Source organism: Montipora foliosa, chromosome 4 (assembly GCF_036669935.1).
Source record: "Montipora foliosa isolate CH-2021 chromosome 4, ASM3666993v2, whole genome shotgun sequence".
In the NCBI taxonomy this organism is placed as follows: domain Eukaryota; kingdom Metazoa; phylum Cnidaria; class Anthozoa; order Scleractinia; family Acroporidae; genus Montipora; species Montipora foliosa.
The window spans coordinates 28,397,015-28,412,014 of record NC_090872.1 but is presented as its reverse complement, the minus strand read 5'-3'; the positions used below and the strand labels follow the sequence as shown (position 1 = coordinate 28,412,014).

Sequence of the window (15,000 nt, the reverse complement as noted above, 5' to 3'; positions counted from 1 at the left end):
CCATGTATACCCATGTATATCCATGTAAAACCATGTATGTCCATGTATACCCATGTATATCCATGTACAGCCATGTATTTCCATGTATACCCATATATACCCATGTATACCCATGTATATCCATGTATACCCATGTATGCCCATGTATACCCATGTATATCCATGTATAACCATGTATGTCAATGTATACCCATGTATATCCATGTATAACCATCTATGTCCATGTATACCCATATATATTCATGTATACCCATGTATATCCATGTATACCCATGTATATGCATGTATACCCATGTATGCCCATGTATACCCATGTATATCCATGTATAACCATGTATGTCAATGTATACCCATGTATATCCATGTATACCCATGTATGTCCTTGTATACCCATGTGTATCCATGTATAACCATGTATGTCCATGTATACCCATGTATATCCATGTATAACCATGTATGTCCATGTATACCCATGTACATCCATGTATAACCATGTATTTTCATGAATACCCATATATATTCATGTATACCCATGTATGCCCATGTATACCCATGTATATCCATGTATGTCCATGTACACCCATATATATTCATGTATACCAATGTATATCCATGTATAACCATGTACGTTCATGTATACCCATATATATTCATGTATACCCATGTATGTCCTTGTATACCCATGTGTATCCATGTATATCCATGTATAACCATGTATGTCCATGTATACCCATATATATTCATGTATACCCATATATATTCATGTATACCCATGTATGTCAATGTATACTCATGTATATCCATGTATAACCATGTATGTCAATGTATACCCATGTATATCCATATATACCCATGTATACCCATGTATATCCATGTATACCCATGTATGCCCATGTATACCCATGTATATCCATGTATAACCATGTATGTCAATGTATACCCATGTATATCCATGTATAACCATGTATGTCCATGTATACCCATATATATTCAAGTATACCCATGTATATCCATGTATACCCATGTATATCCATGTATACCCATGTATGCCCATGTATACCCATGTATATCCATGTATAACCATGTATGTCAATGTATACCCATGTATATCCATGTATACCCATGTATGTCCTTGTATACCCATGTGTATCCATGTATAACCATGTATGTCCATGTATACCCATGTATATCCATGTATAACCATGTATGTCCATGTATACCCATGTACATCCATGTATAACCATGTATTTTCATGAATACCCATATATATTCATGTATACCCATGTATGCCCATGTATACCCATGTATATCCATGTATGTCCATGTACACCCATATATATTCATGTATACCCATGTATATCCATGTATAACCATGTACGTTCATGTATACCCATATATATTCATGTATACCCATGTATGTCCTTGTATACCCATGTGTATCCATGTATATCCATGTATAACCATGTATGTCCATGTATACCCATATATATTCATGTATACCCATATATATTCATGTATACCCATGTATGTCAATGTATACTCATGTATATCCATGTATAACCATGTATGTCAATGTATACCCATGTATATCCATATATACCCATGTATACACATGTATATCCATGTATACCCATGTATGCCCATGTATACCCATGTATATCCATGTATAACCATGTATGTCAATGTATACCCATGTATATCCATGTATAACCATGTATGTCCATGTATACCCATATATATTCATGTATACCCATGTATATCCATGTATACCCATGTATATCCATGTATACCCATGTATGCCCATGTATACCCATGTATATCCATGTATAACCATGTATGTCAATGTATACCCATGTATATCCATGTATACCCATGTATGTCCTTGTATACCCATGTGTATCCATGTATAACCATGTATGTCCATGTATACCCATGTATATCCATGTATAACCATGTATGTCCATGTATACCCATGTACATCTATGTATAACCATGTATTTTCATGAATACCCATATATATTCATGTATACGCATGTATGCCCATGTATACCCATGTATATCCATGTATGTCCATGTACACCAATATATATTCATGTAGACCCATGTATATCCATGTATAACCATGTATGTTCATGTATACCCATATATATTCATGTATACCCATGTATGTCCTTGTATACCCATGTGTATCCATGTATATCCATGTATAACCATGTATGTCCATGTATACCCATATATTTTCATGTATACCCATATATATTCATGTATACCCATGTATATCCATGCATACCCATGTATATCCATGTATAACCATGTAATTCCATGTATACCCATACATATTCATGTATACCCATGTATATCTATGTATACCCATGTATGTCCTTGTATACCCATGTGTATCCATGTATAACCATGTATATCCATGTATAACCATGTATGTCCATTTATACCCATGTACATCCATGTATAACCATGTATTTTCATGAATACCCATATATATTCATGTATACCCATGTATGCCCATGTATACCCATGTATATCCATGTATGTCCATGTATACCCATATATATTTATGTATACCCATGTATATCCATGTATAACCATGTATGTTCATGTATACCCATATATATTCATGTATACCCATGTATATCCATGTATACCCCTGTATGTCCTTGTATACCCATGTGTATCCATGTGTAACCATGTATAACCATGTATGTCTATGTATACCCATGTATATCCATGTATAACCATGTATGTCCATGTATACCCATGTACATCCATGTATAACCATGTATGTCCATGAATACCCATATATATTCATGTATACCCATGTATGCCCATGTATACCCATGTATATCCATGTATAACCATGTATGTCCATGTATACCCATATATATTCATGTATACCCATGTATATCCATGTATACCTATGTATGTCCTTGTATACCCATGTGTGTCCATGTATAACCATGTATGTCCATGAATACCCATATATATTCATGTATACCCATGTATGTCCATGTATACCCATGTATATCCATGTATAACCATGTATGTCCATGTATACCCATATATATTCATGTATACCCATATATATTCATGTATACCCATGTATATCCATGTATACCCATGTATATCCATGTATAACCATGTAATTCCATGTATACCCATACATATTCATGTATACCCATGTATATCTATGTATACCCATGTATGTCATTGTATACCCATATAAATCCATGTATAACCATGTATATCCATGTATAACCATGTATGTTCATGTATACCCATGTACATCCATGTATAACCATGTATTTTCATGAATACCCATATATATTCATGTATACCCATGTATGCCCATGTATACCCATGTATATCCATGTATGTCCATGTATACCCATATATATTCATGTATACCCATGTATATCCATGTATAACCATGTATGTTCATGTATACCCATATATATTCATTTATACCCATGTATATCCATGTATACCCCTGTATGTCCTTGTATACCCCTGTGTATCCATGTGTAACCATGTATAACCATGTATGTCTATGTATACCCCTGTATATCCATGTATTACCATGTATGTCCATGTATACCCATATATATTCATGTATACCCATGTATATCCATGCATACCCATATATATTCATGAATACCCATGTAAAGCCATGTATACCCATATATATTTATGTATACCCATGTATATCCATTTATGCCCATTTATGTCCATGTATACCCATGTATATCCATGTATAACCATGTATGTCCATGTATATCCATGTACAACCATGTATTTGCATGCATACCCATATATATATTTATGTATACCCATGTATATCCATGTATAACCATGTATGTCCATGTATACCCATATATATTCATGTATACCCATATATATCCATGTACACCCATGTATGTCCATGTATACCCGTGTATATTCATGTTTTATCATTTATATCCATGTACAGCCATTTATATCCATGTACAGCCATGTATATCCAAGTATATCCATGTACACCCGTGTATATCCATGTATATCTATGTAAACCCATGTATTATCCTGTATATCCATGTACAGCCATGTATATCCATGTATACCCGTGCATATCTACATACAGGCATGTATATCTATGTACAACCATGTATATCCATGTATGCCCATGCATATCCATGTATACCCGTGTATATTCATGTATTATCATGTATATCCATGTACAGCTATGAATATCCGTGTATTTCGATGTAAAGGCATGTATCTCCATGTATACCTATCCATATCAATGCACAGCCATGTATATCCATGTATGGCTATGTGTATCCATGTATACGAATGTATACCCATGTATGCCCATCTACAGCCATGTATGTCCATGTGTATCCATGTACAGCCATGTATATCCATACACACCCGTGTATATCCATGAATATCCATATACAGACATGTACGTCTATGTTTACCTATGTATACCCATGTATTATAATGGACATCCAAGTACAGCCATGTATATCCATGTATACCCATGTTCAGCCATGTATATCCATGTATATCCATGTACAGCTATGTATATCCATGTACACCCGTGTAAATCCATGAATATCCATATACAGCCATGTATGTCCATGTATATCTATGTATACCCATATATTATCGTGTATATCCATGTACAGCCATGTATATCCATGTATACCCATGTATTTCCATGTATACGAATGTATATCCATGTATGCCCATGTACAGCCATGTATATCCATGTATATCCATGTACAGCCATGTATATCCATGTATATCCATGTACACCCGTGTATATCCATGAATATCAATATACAGCCATGTATGCCCATGTATACCCATGTATATCCATGTATAACCATGTATGTCCATGGGTATACATGTATAGCTATGGATACCCATATATTATCGTGTATATCCATGTACAGCCATGTATATCCATGTATACCCATGTCTATCCATGTTCATCCATGTATAACCATGTACAGCTCTGTGTATCCATGTACAGGCATTTTTATCCGTGTACATCCATGTATATCCATGTACAGCGATGTACACCCATATATGCCTATGTATATCCATGTATACCGATGTATACCCATGTATATCCTTTTCTGTCCATGTACAGCCACGTATATCCTTGTACAGCCATGTATATCTATGCATGCTTATGTATACAATGTATGTTCATGTAAAGCCTTAAGCCATTTATACCCATGGATACCCATTTATATTCATACACACCCATGCGCGCTCATCCCTACGCAATTGCTAAAATTGCGTTCATAACCGCGAGGATCATAGTTTCACTTGATTTCACATCCGCAGTTCACCATATTTCATATATCATTTCATAGTCAACAACTGTTTGCATAAGAATGATGTGGTAGCCTTTGAGATCCACGAAGTCGTCATGGTCGGTCGGTGGGGCAATTACAAGAATATGAGTACCGTCCATCGCATCAGCACACATTGGAAATCCCCATCTGTCTTTGTAAATGCGCATGACTTCTTTAAAATATTCTCCTTTGGGTAACGTGATAAACCGCGACTTCAGTTTGTTGACAATTGCAGCACACACTTTAACACAAGTGCAAACAAAAGGTGGAGATACACCAAACAAATTTGCAATCGTGCGCTATTCTGCTGATGATGCTAAGTACGACAGCAGAATTAGCAATCGCAGCTTTGGAGACACGGCTCGATCAACGCATTCTCGTATCTCATTTTTGTTTGTTTCCAGATTTATTCCTTGTGCTTTGCTGCATTGAGAGAAGATTCTACTCTTGCTCATTCTCGAGCTTTTGCTGGTATATTTTGTTGTTTTTCAGACGGCGTGATAAATACATCTTATTCGATGGTTTAACACGCGCGGATATTTTGAGAGTTGCAAAGCATTTTGCGAGCAGTGAGCAAAATGTCCGCGAGTATTAGCCCATCCTCCTTTTTTTTTTTCGTTTAGCGTCAAATGCGTTTCCTGGGCAGTCTCGGAATCGGAGTCCCGCTACCCCAGCATCATAGCTGTGGAGCCCGGAAAACAAACAAAACGTGAACCCAAAATGAATATGGCTGAAAAGTTGGTGGATGTTGTTGCAAACTTAAGACAGCGTGGGAAAAGGGATCAACCCCTGAAACTCCTATGCAACATTAAAATGGTTTTAAAACACCGTTACCTTTTTTTTTTTTTTTGAAAATTCCAAAAATTGGGGTCGGTCGGACAATGCTCAACGGAGAGAATGGTCTTATATGTTAGACCATCGAATAAGAGATTTATTATCCCACTACAAAAAAGGTGTTATTTTACGGGCGTAGTTCCTTCGGTAATGGCCATATTTTCTGTTGAATGAATGATGTCAATAAAATTTTAAGTAGTGGCAAAACTTAGAAATCCGTCTCTGCGTGTGTGGGTGGAGCTGAACATAATAAATTTCTTCTTGGAAAATTTTTTTGGGCTCGCGATCTGGCTTCAACTCTTGAATCTTGAATCTTGTTGAGGAGGAGGGGGGTGGGGGTAAGCAAGGGCTTAAATGCCCACGATCTATGGTCAAAGCTGATGCTCAGTGGCGATAACCGTTTTGGTTTAAAAGCAATTATACTAAGCACCCGAAAACTTAGGTTTTTGTTATGGGGAATAAGTAAGGAACCCACACTGTCGCTTTCCTTGATTCTTTTACAATTTCTCCGATGGCGTACACCATAAGTTCATGTCTCTGACTGACTAAACTACAACCCATTGTTCTGTTATCTTATAGACATACATTGATTAAACGTAAACTGATTGGCTTTTGGCTATAAAGATCTTCGGGACAAAAGATAAACAAACTTAATAATTGAAGCAGACAGATAGATACCGGGCAGATATATCATTATCATTACATAAACATTACCTTAATCAATACCAATTATCCTGTTTCCGACATTATAAATGCTTTCGACATGCTTAATAAGACGTTATTAGTTGTTGGTAAAGTTTGAAGCTCCCTATAAAGTTTACAGGAGAAAATACAGTCATTCCCAAACTTTTATTTACTTGTTAACTTTGTGCTTGTGTTTATTGCTTATTTTGGAAAAATACTCACGCGTCACATTTCGCCGAAGAAATATTTATATACATTAAAAATAAAAGGGGTCGTAATATTGAGCCTTGTGGTACGCCACACGAAATATCTAGGAGCTTAGAAGATGTTCCATTCACACTAAACTGTTGCTTGCGATTTGACAAATACGAATGGAAAATGGCAACTGCTGAGTGATCAAAGCCAAAGTATTCTAATTTCTTTATCAAGATCTCATGGTTAGGTATATCAGATATAGATAGATAGATAGATAGATAGATAGGATAGGAAAACGTTAGTTAAACACGGTAATTTCACCAAATTTACATACGTATTTTACATAGTTAATCTGTTCTACCTAAAAGCCGTGTATAATATACAAAGATACCTAAGTTTAAAAATCAATGACCTTAACATACTTTTTACAAAAATTGCTTAATTTAATCAGTTTTTGCCGATGCAAACGTGAAAGATTTTATTTGCTTTCTTAAACCATTTACAGAAGGCAATTGATTTAGCTGGTCTAGCAGCGCATTCCAAATGGTCGCCCCTGTAGAAAGGAAATTATGGTTATATGCAGGGTAATACACGTCTATACATAGATGTACTTGGGTGTACATGCATATATATGATATATATGATAATAAGAGGCTATACATAGATATATATGGTTATAAATAGATATACAAGGACAGCATGAAAATACATGGTTTTAAATGGAAATATATGGACATATATGATACTACACAGCTATACATGGATAAACATGGTTGTACATGGTTATACATGAATACATATCCATGTAATACATGGCTATACATGGATACACACTGTTGCACACGGCTATACACGGCTGTACATGGATATACATGGGTAAACATGGATATGCATGGGTATACATGGATATACATGAGCATACATGGATATACACGGTTCTACATGGATATACATGGGTATACATAGAGATATATGGGTATACATGGATATACATAGCTGTACATGGATATACATGGATATACATGGCTGAACATGGATAAAAATGGAAATACATTGCTGTACATGGATATAAATGGCTATACATGGTTATACATGGATATACATGGGTACACATGGACAGACATGGGTATATATGGACATACATGGGTATACATGGACATACATGGTTATACATGGATATAAATAAGTATACATGGACATACATGGGTATACATAGATATACCACGTTATACATGGATTTACATGGGTATACATAGAGATACATGGGTATACATGAATATACATGGCTATACATGGATATACATGGATATACATGGATATGCATGGTTATACATGGATATACATGGGTATACATGGATATACAAGGTTATACATGGATTTACATGAGTATACATAGAGATACATGGGTATACAAGGATATACATGGCTGTACATGGATATACATGGATATACATGGCTGAACATATGTATACATGGAAATACATGGCTGTACATGGATATATATGGATATACATGGATATACATAGCTATACATGGTTATACATGGATATACATGGGTATACATGGACATACGTGGGTATACATGGTTATACATGGACATACATGGGTATACATGGTTATACCTGGACATACATGGGTATACATGGATATACAAGTTAATACATAGATTTACATGGGTACACATAGAGATACATGGGTATACATGGATATACATAGCTATACATGGTTATAAATGGATATATATGGTTATACATGAACATACATGGGCATACATGGATATACATGGATATACATGGGTATACATGGTTATACATGGATGTAGATGGGTATACATGGACATACATGGGTATACATGGACATACATGGGTATACATGGACATACATGGTTATACATGGATACACATGAGTATACATGGACGTACATGGGTATACAAGGATATACATGGGTATACATGAATATATATGTTTATACATGGACATACATGGTTATACATGGATATTCATGGGTATACATGGACATACATGGTTATACATGGATTTACATGGGCATACATGGGTATACATGAATATATATGGGTATACATGGAAATACATGGTTATACATGGATATACATGGGTATACATGGACATACATGGTTATACATGGATATACATGGGTATACATGGACATACATGGGCACACATGGATATACATGCATATACATGGCTATACATGGTTATAAATGGATGTAGATGGGTATACATGGACATACATGGGTATACATGGACATACATGGTTATACATGAATACACATGGGTGGGTACACATGGACGTACATGGGTATACATGGATAAACATGGGTATACATGAATATATATGGGTATATATGGAGATACATGGTTATACATGGATATACATGGGTATACATGGGCATACATGGATATACATGAATACATATGGGTATGCATGGAAATACATGGTTATACGTGGATATACATGGGTATACATGGACATACATGGTTATACATGGATATACATGGGTATACATGGACATACATGGGCTTACATGGATATACATGGGTATACATGAATATATATGGGTATACATTGATTTACATGGGTATACATGAATATATATGGGTATGCATGGATATACATGGGTATACATGAATATATCTGGGTATACATGGACATAGATGGATATACATGGGTATACATGAATACATATGGGTATACGTGGACATACATGGGTATACATGGATATACATGGGTATACATGGTTATATATGGGTATACATGGAAATACATGGTTATACATGGATATACATGGGTATACATGGACATACATGGTTATGCATGGATATAGATGGGTATACATGGACATACATGGGCATACATGGATATACATGGGTATACATGAATATATATGGGTATACATGGATATACATGAATATATGTGGGTATACATGAATATACTTGGGCATACATGGATATACATGAATATATATGGGTATACATGAACATACATAGGCATACATGGATATACATGGGTATACATGAATACATATGGGTATACATGGATATACATGGGTATACATGAATATATATGGGTATACATGGATATACATGGGTATACATGAATATATATGGGTATACATGAACATACATGGGCATACATGGATATACATGGGTATACATGAACATACATGGGCATACATGGATATACATGGGTATACATAAATATATATGGGTATACATGAACATACATGGCCATACATGGATATACATGGTTATACATGAATATATATGGGTATACATGGATATACATAGGTATACATGGACATACATGGCCATACATGGATATACATGGGTATACATGAATATATATGGGTATACATGGATATACATAGGTATACATGGACATACATGGGTATACATGGATATACATGGGTATACATGAATATATATGGGTATACATGGACATACATGGATATACATGGGTATACATGAATACATATGGGTATACATGGACATACATGGGTATACATGGATATACATGGGTATACATGATTATATATGGGTATACATGGAAATACATGGTTATACATGGATAGACATGGGTATACATGGACATACATGGTTATGCATGGATATAGATGGGTATACATGGACATACATGGGCATACATGGATATACATGGGTATACATGAATATATATGGATATACATGGACATACATGAATATACATGGGTTTACATGAATATATATGGGTATACATGGATATACATGAATATATGTGGGTATACATGAATATACTTGGGCATACATGGATATACATTGGTATACATGAATATATATGGGTATACATGGACATACATGGATATACATGGGTATACATGAATATATATGGGTATACATGGATATACATGGGTATACATGAATATATATGGGTATGCATGGATATACATGGGCATACATGGATATACATGGGTATACATGAACATACATGGGCATACATGGATATACATGGGTATACATGAATATATATGGGTATACATGAACATACATGGGCATACATGGATATACATGAATATATATGGGTATACATGAACATACATGGCCATACATGGATATACATGGGTATACATGAATATATATCGGTATACATGGATATACATAGGTATACATGGACATACATGGCCATACATGGATATACATGGGTATACATGAATATATATGGGTATACATGGATATACATGGACATACATGGGTATACATGGATATACATGGGTATACATGAATATATATGGGTGTACATGGAAATTCACTGGTATATACCTTTATATATAACAATTTAAGGCTTTAATACATCCATGATATAATTACATACTATTATGATACACTTTAATAACACTACTTAAAGTACCAACCCACAAGTATTGCGTGCTCATCTTTTTTGCTAAACCGCTGACAACACAGTGCAGCGCGGCGATTTTGTGACTAAGATTTGCGAAATTGCGACTAAATTTTCGTATCATAACGCAAAATTGTGAGTGGTTTTTTTCGTTAATTTCGAGCCCTGGACCTTAAGGGAGAAGAAGTAAAGGAAATCAGAGATTAGAAAAGTGTGTTCGATGAGTTTTGTTGCTTTTTAACTGGAATTGGCGTGCTTTTTCGGCTGGCTGACTGACTGACTGACTGACTGTCAATCAACTTTCCATTACAATCTAGCTACCTTTGGTCACTCATATTTCGTTCTTACTCATTGCATTGTTGTTATCATTCATTTTGTTGTTTGTAATAATTTATTCTATTTCTGGGGGAGATGTATCCTTAGTGAGAATAGGCAAGCATTAATAGCATGATATAAGTGTCTAAAAATTTACAATGAAGCAGCTTGAGTTACTCTAAATTCATTTTGTCTCGCATCGGATCGAAACTATAATAATAATACTTACCTAATTGCATTCCCAATGGAGCCAGGTCCTCTGTGTCCATGCTCTTCGTGAGCAAGGATCTTTGCCTCCAGGTTCTTGGGAGCATAACATTAGGCTTTCTAGGTTCCCAATCGAGCCAGGTCCTCTGTGTCCATGCTCTTCGTGAGCGAGGATCTTTGCCTCCAGGTTCTTGGGAGCATAACATTAGGCTTTCTAGGTTCCCAATCGAGCCAGGTCCTCTGTGTCCATGTTCTTCGTGAGCGACGATCTTTGACTCCAGGTTCTTGGGAGCATAACATTAGGCTTTCTAGGTTCCCAATCGAGCCAGGTCCTCTGTGTCCATGCTCTTCGTGAGCGAGGATCTTTGCCTCCAGGTTCTTGGGAGCATAACATTAGGCTTTCTAGGTTCCCAATCGAGCCAGGTCCTCTGTGTCCATGCTCTTCGTGAGCGAGGATCTTTGCCTCCAGGTTCTTGGGAGCATAACGTTATCTTACTAATTCACCAACTGACCCCTGCACAAATATTATACATTTCTGGCATTTTTTCGCAATCCATCACAACAGAGAAAAAAAACCGAACAAACAAAGTCATCATGTTTTAATTTCATTAGATTTTCATATTTTTCCTAATTAAGGTCAAGTGTGTCAGTCAGTCCAAGACAACAGCCAAAGCCTGAGATGGTTTAGCATCCATGATCAATACCCACCGAAATCGTAAAACCCGTGGGACTGAAAAACGATGTATATAATGTGCTTTCAATCCAGTGCAAAAAATAGTTGCATAATAGAAACATAGAATAATTCCACAACAGTTCTAGATTGTGTTCTGTTCAAACACAAGTCACACCAATAGCTCCTACTAGTGATGGAAACTACTATAATAACAATCCTTAGCTAGTGGCATTTCCAATCGAGCCAGGTCCTCTGTGTCCATGCTCTTCGTGAGCAAGGATCTTTGCCTCCAGGTTCTTGGGAGCATAACATTAGGCTTTCTAGGTTTCCAATCGAGCCAGGTCCTCTGTGTCCATGCTCTTCGTGAGCGAGGATCTTTGCCTCCAGGTTCTTGGGAGCATAACATTAGGCTTTCTAGGTTCCCAATCGAGCCAGGTCCTCTGTGTCCATGCTCTTCGTGAGCGAGGATCTTTGCCTCCAGGTTCTTGGGAGCATAACATTAGGCTTTCTAGGTTTCCAATCGAGCCAGGTCCTCTGTGTCCATGCTCTTCGTGAGCGAGGATCTTTGCCTCCAGGTTCTTGGGAGCATAACATTAGGCTTTCTAGGTTCCCAATCGAGCCAGGTCCTCTGTGTCCATGCTCTTCGTGAGCGAGGATCTTTGCCTCCAGGTTCTTGGGAGCATAACATCAGGCTTTCTAGGTTTCCAATCGAGCCAGGTCCTCTGTGTCCATGCTCTTCGTGAGCGAGGATCTTTGCCTCCAGGTTCTTGGGAGCATAACATTAGGCTTTCTAGGTTCCCAATTGAGCCAGGTCCTGTGTCCATGCTCTTCGTGAGCGAGGATCTTTGCCTCCAGGTTCTTGGGAGCATAACGTTATCTTACTAATTCACCAACTGACCCCTGCACAAATATTCTACATTTCTGGCATTTTTTCGTAATCCATCAAAACAGAGAAAAAAAACCGAACAAACAAAGTCATCATGTTTTAATTTCATTAGATTTTCATATTTTTCCTCATTAAGGCCAAGTGTGTCAGTCAGTCCAAGACAACAGCCAAAGCCTGAGATGGTTTACCATCCATGATCAATACCCACCGAAATCGTAAAACCCGTGGGACTGAAAAACGATGTAAATAATGTGCTTTCAATCGAGTGCAAAAAATAGTTGCATAATAGAAACATAGAATAATTCCACAACAGTTCTAAATTGTGTTCTGTTCAAACACAAGTCACACCAATAGCTCCTACTAGTGATGGAAACTACTATAATAACAATCCTTAGCTAATGGCATTTCCAATCGAGCCAGGTCCTCTGTGTCCATGCTCTTCGTGAGCAAGGATCTTTGCCTCCAGGTTCTTGGGAGCATAACATTAGGCTTTCTAGGTTTCCAATCGAGCCAGGTCCTCTGTGTCCATGCTCTTCGTGAGCGAGGATCTTTGCCTCCAGGTTCTTGGGAGCATAACATCAGGCTTTCTAGGTTCCCAATCGAGCCAGGTCCTCTGTGTCCATGCTCTTCGTGAGCGAGGATCTTTGACTCCAGGTTCTTGGGAGCATAACATCAGGCTTTCTAGGTTCCCAATCGAGCCAGGTCCTCTGTGTCCATGCTCTTCGTGAGCGAGGATCTTTGCCTCCAGGTTCTTGGGAGCATAACATTAGGCTTTCTAGGTTCCCAATCGAGCCAGGTCCTCTGTGTCCATGCTCTTCGTGAGCGAGGATCTTTGCCTCCAGGTTCTTGGGAGCATAACGTTATCTTACTAATTCACCCACTGACCCCTGCACAAATATTATACATTTCTGGCATTTTTTCGTAATCCATCACAACAGAGAAAAAAAACCGAACAAACAAAGTCATCATGTTTTAATTTCATTAGATTTTCATATTTTTCCTCATTACGACAGCCAAAGCCTGAGATGATTTAGCATCCATCATAAATACCCGCTGAAATCGTAAAACCTGTGGGACTGAAATGTGCTTTCAATCGAGTGCAAAAAATAGTTGCGTAATAGAAACATAGAATAATTCCACAACAGTTCTAAATTGTGTTCTGTTCAAACACAAGTCACACCAATAGCTCCTACTAGTGATGGAAACTACTATAATAACAACCCTTAGCTAATTGCATTTCCAATTTAGCCAGGTCCTCTGTGTCCATGCTCTTCGTGAGCAAGGATCTTTGCCTCTAGGTTCTTGGGAGCATAACATTATCTTACTAAGTAAGTCACCAACTGACCCCTGCACAAATATTATCGCCTCACAACATAAAAACAAACAAACAAGCAAATTCATCATGGTTAAATTTTTTTAGATGTTCATATTTTTCCTGATGCAGCCATA

The 15,000-nt window shown here is 36.8% G+C and overlaps 1 protein-coding gene and 1 long non-coding RNA gene across 2 annotated transcripts in view; both read left to right on the top strand.

The window, feature by feature from the left end:
• LOC138000520 (uncharacterized) overlaps nucleotides 1-15,000 on the top strand; it is a 19,857-nt gene that overhangs the window by 4,027 nt on the left and 830 nt on the right. The gene's annotated exons all lie outside the window — the stretch shown is intronic.
• LOC138000523 (uncharacterized) overlaps nucleotides 11,491-15,000 on the top strand; it is a 3,625-nt gene continuing 115 nt past the window's right edge. Inside the window, exons 1-3 of the long non-coding RNA XR_011123147.1 lie at nucleotides 11,491-12,958; nucleotides 13,521-14,017; nucleotides 14,850-15,000. The exon at nucleotides 14,850-15,000 is cut by the window's right edge and continues 115 nt beyond it. This is a non-coding gene — a long non-coding RNA (uncharacterized lncRNA). The remainder of the gene's footprint in view (nucleotides 12,959-13,520; nucleotides 14,018-14,849) is intronic.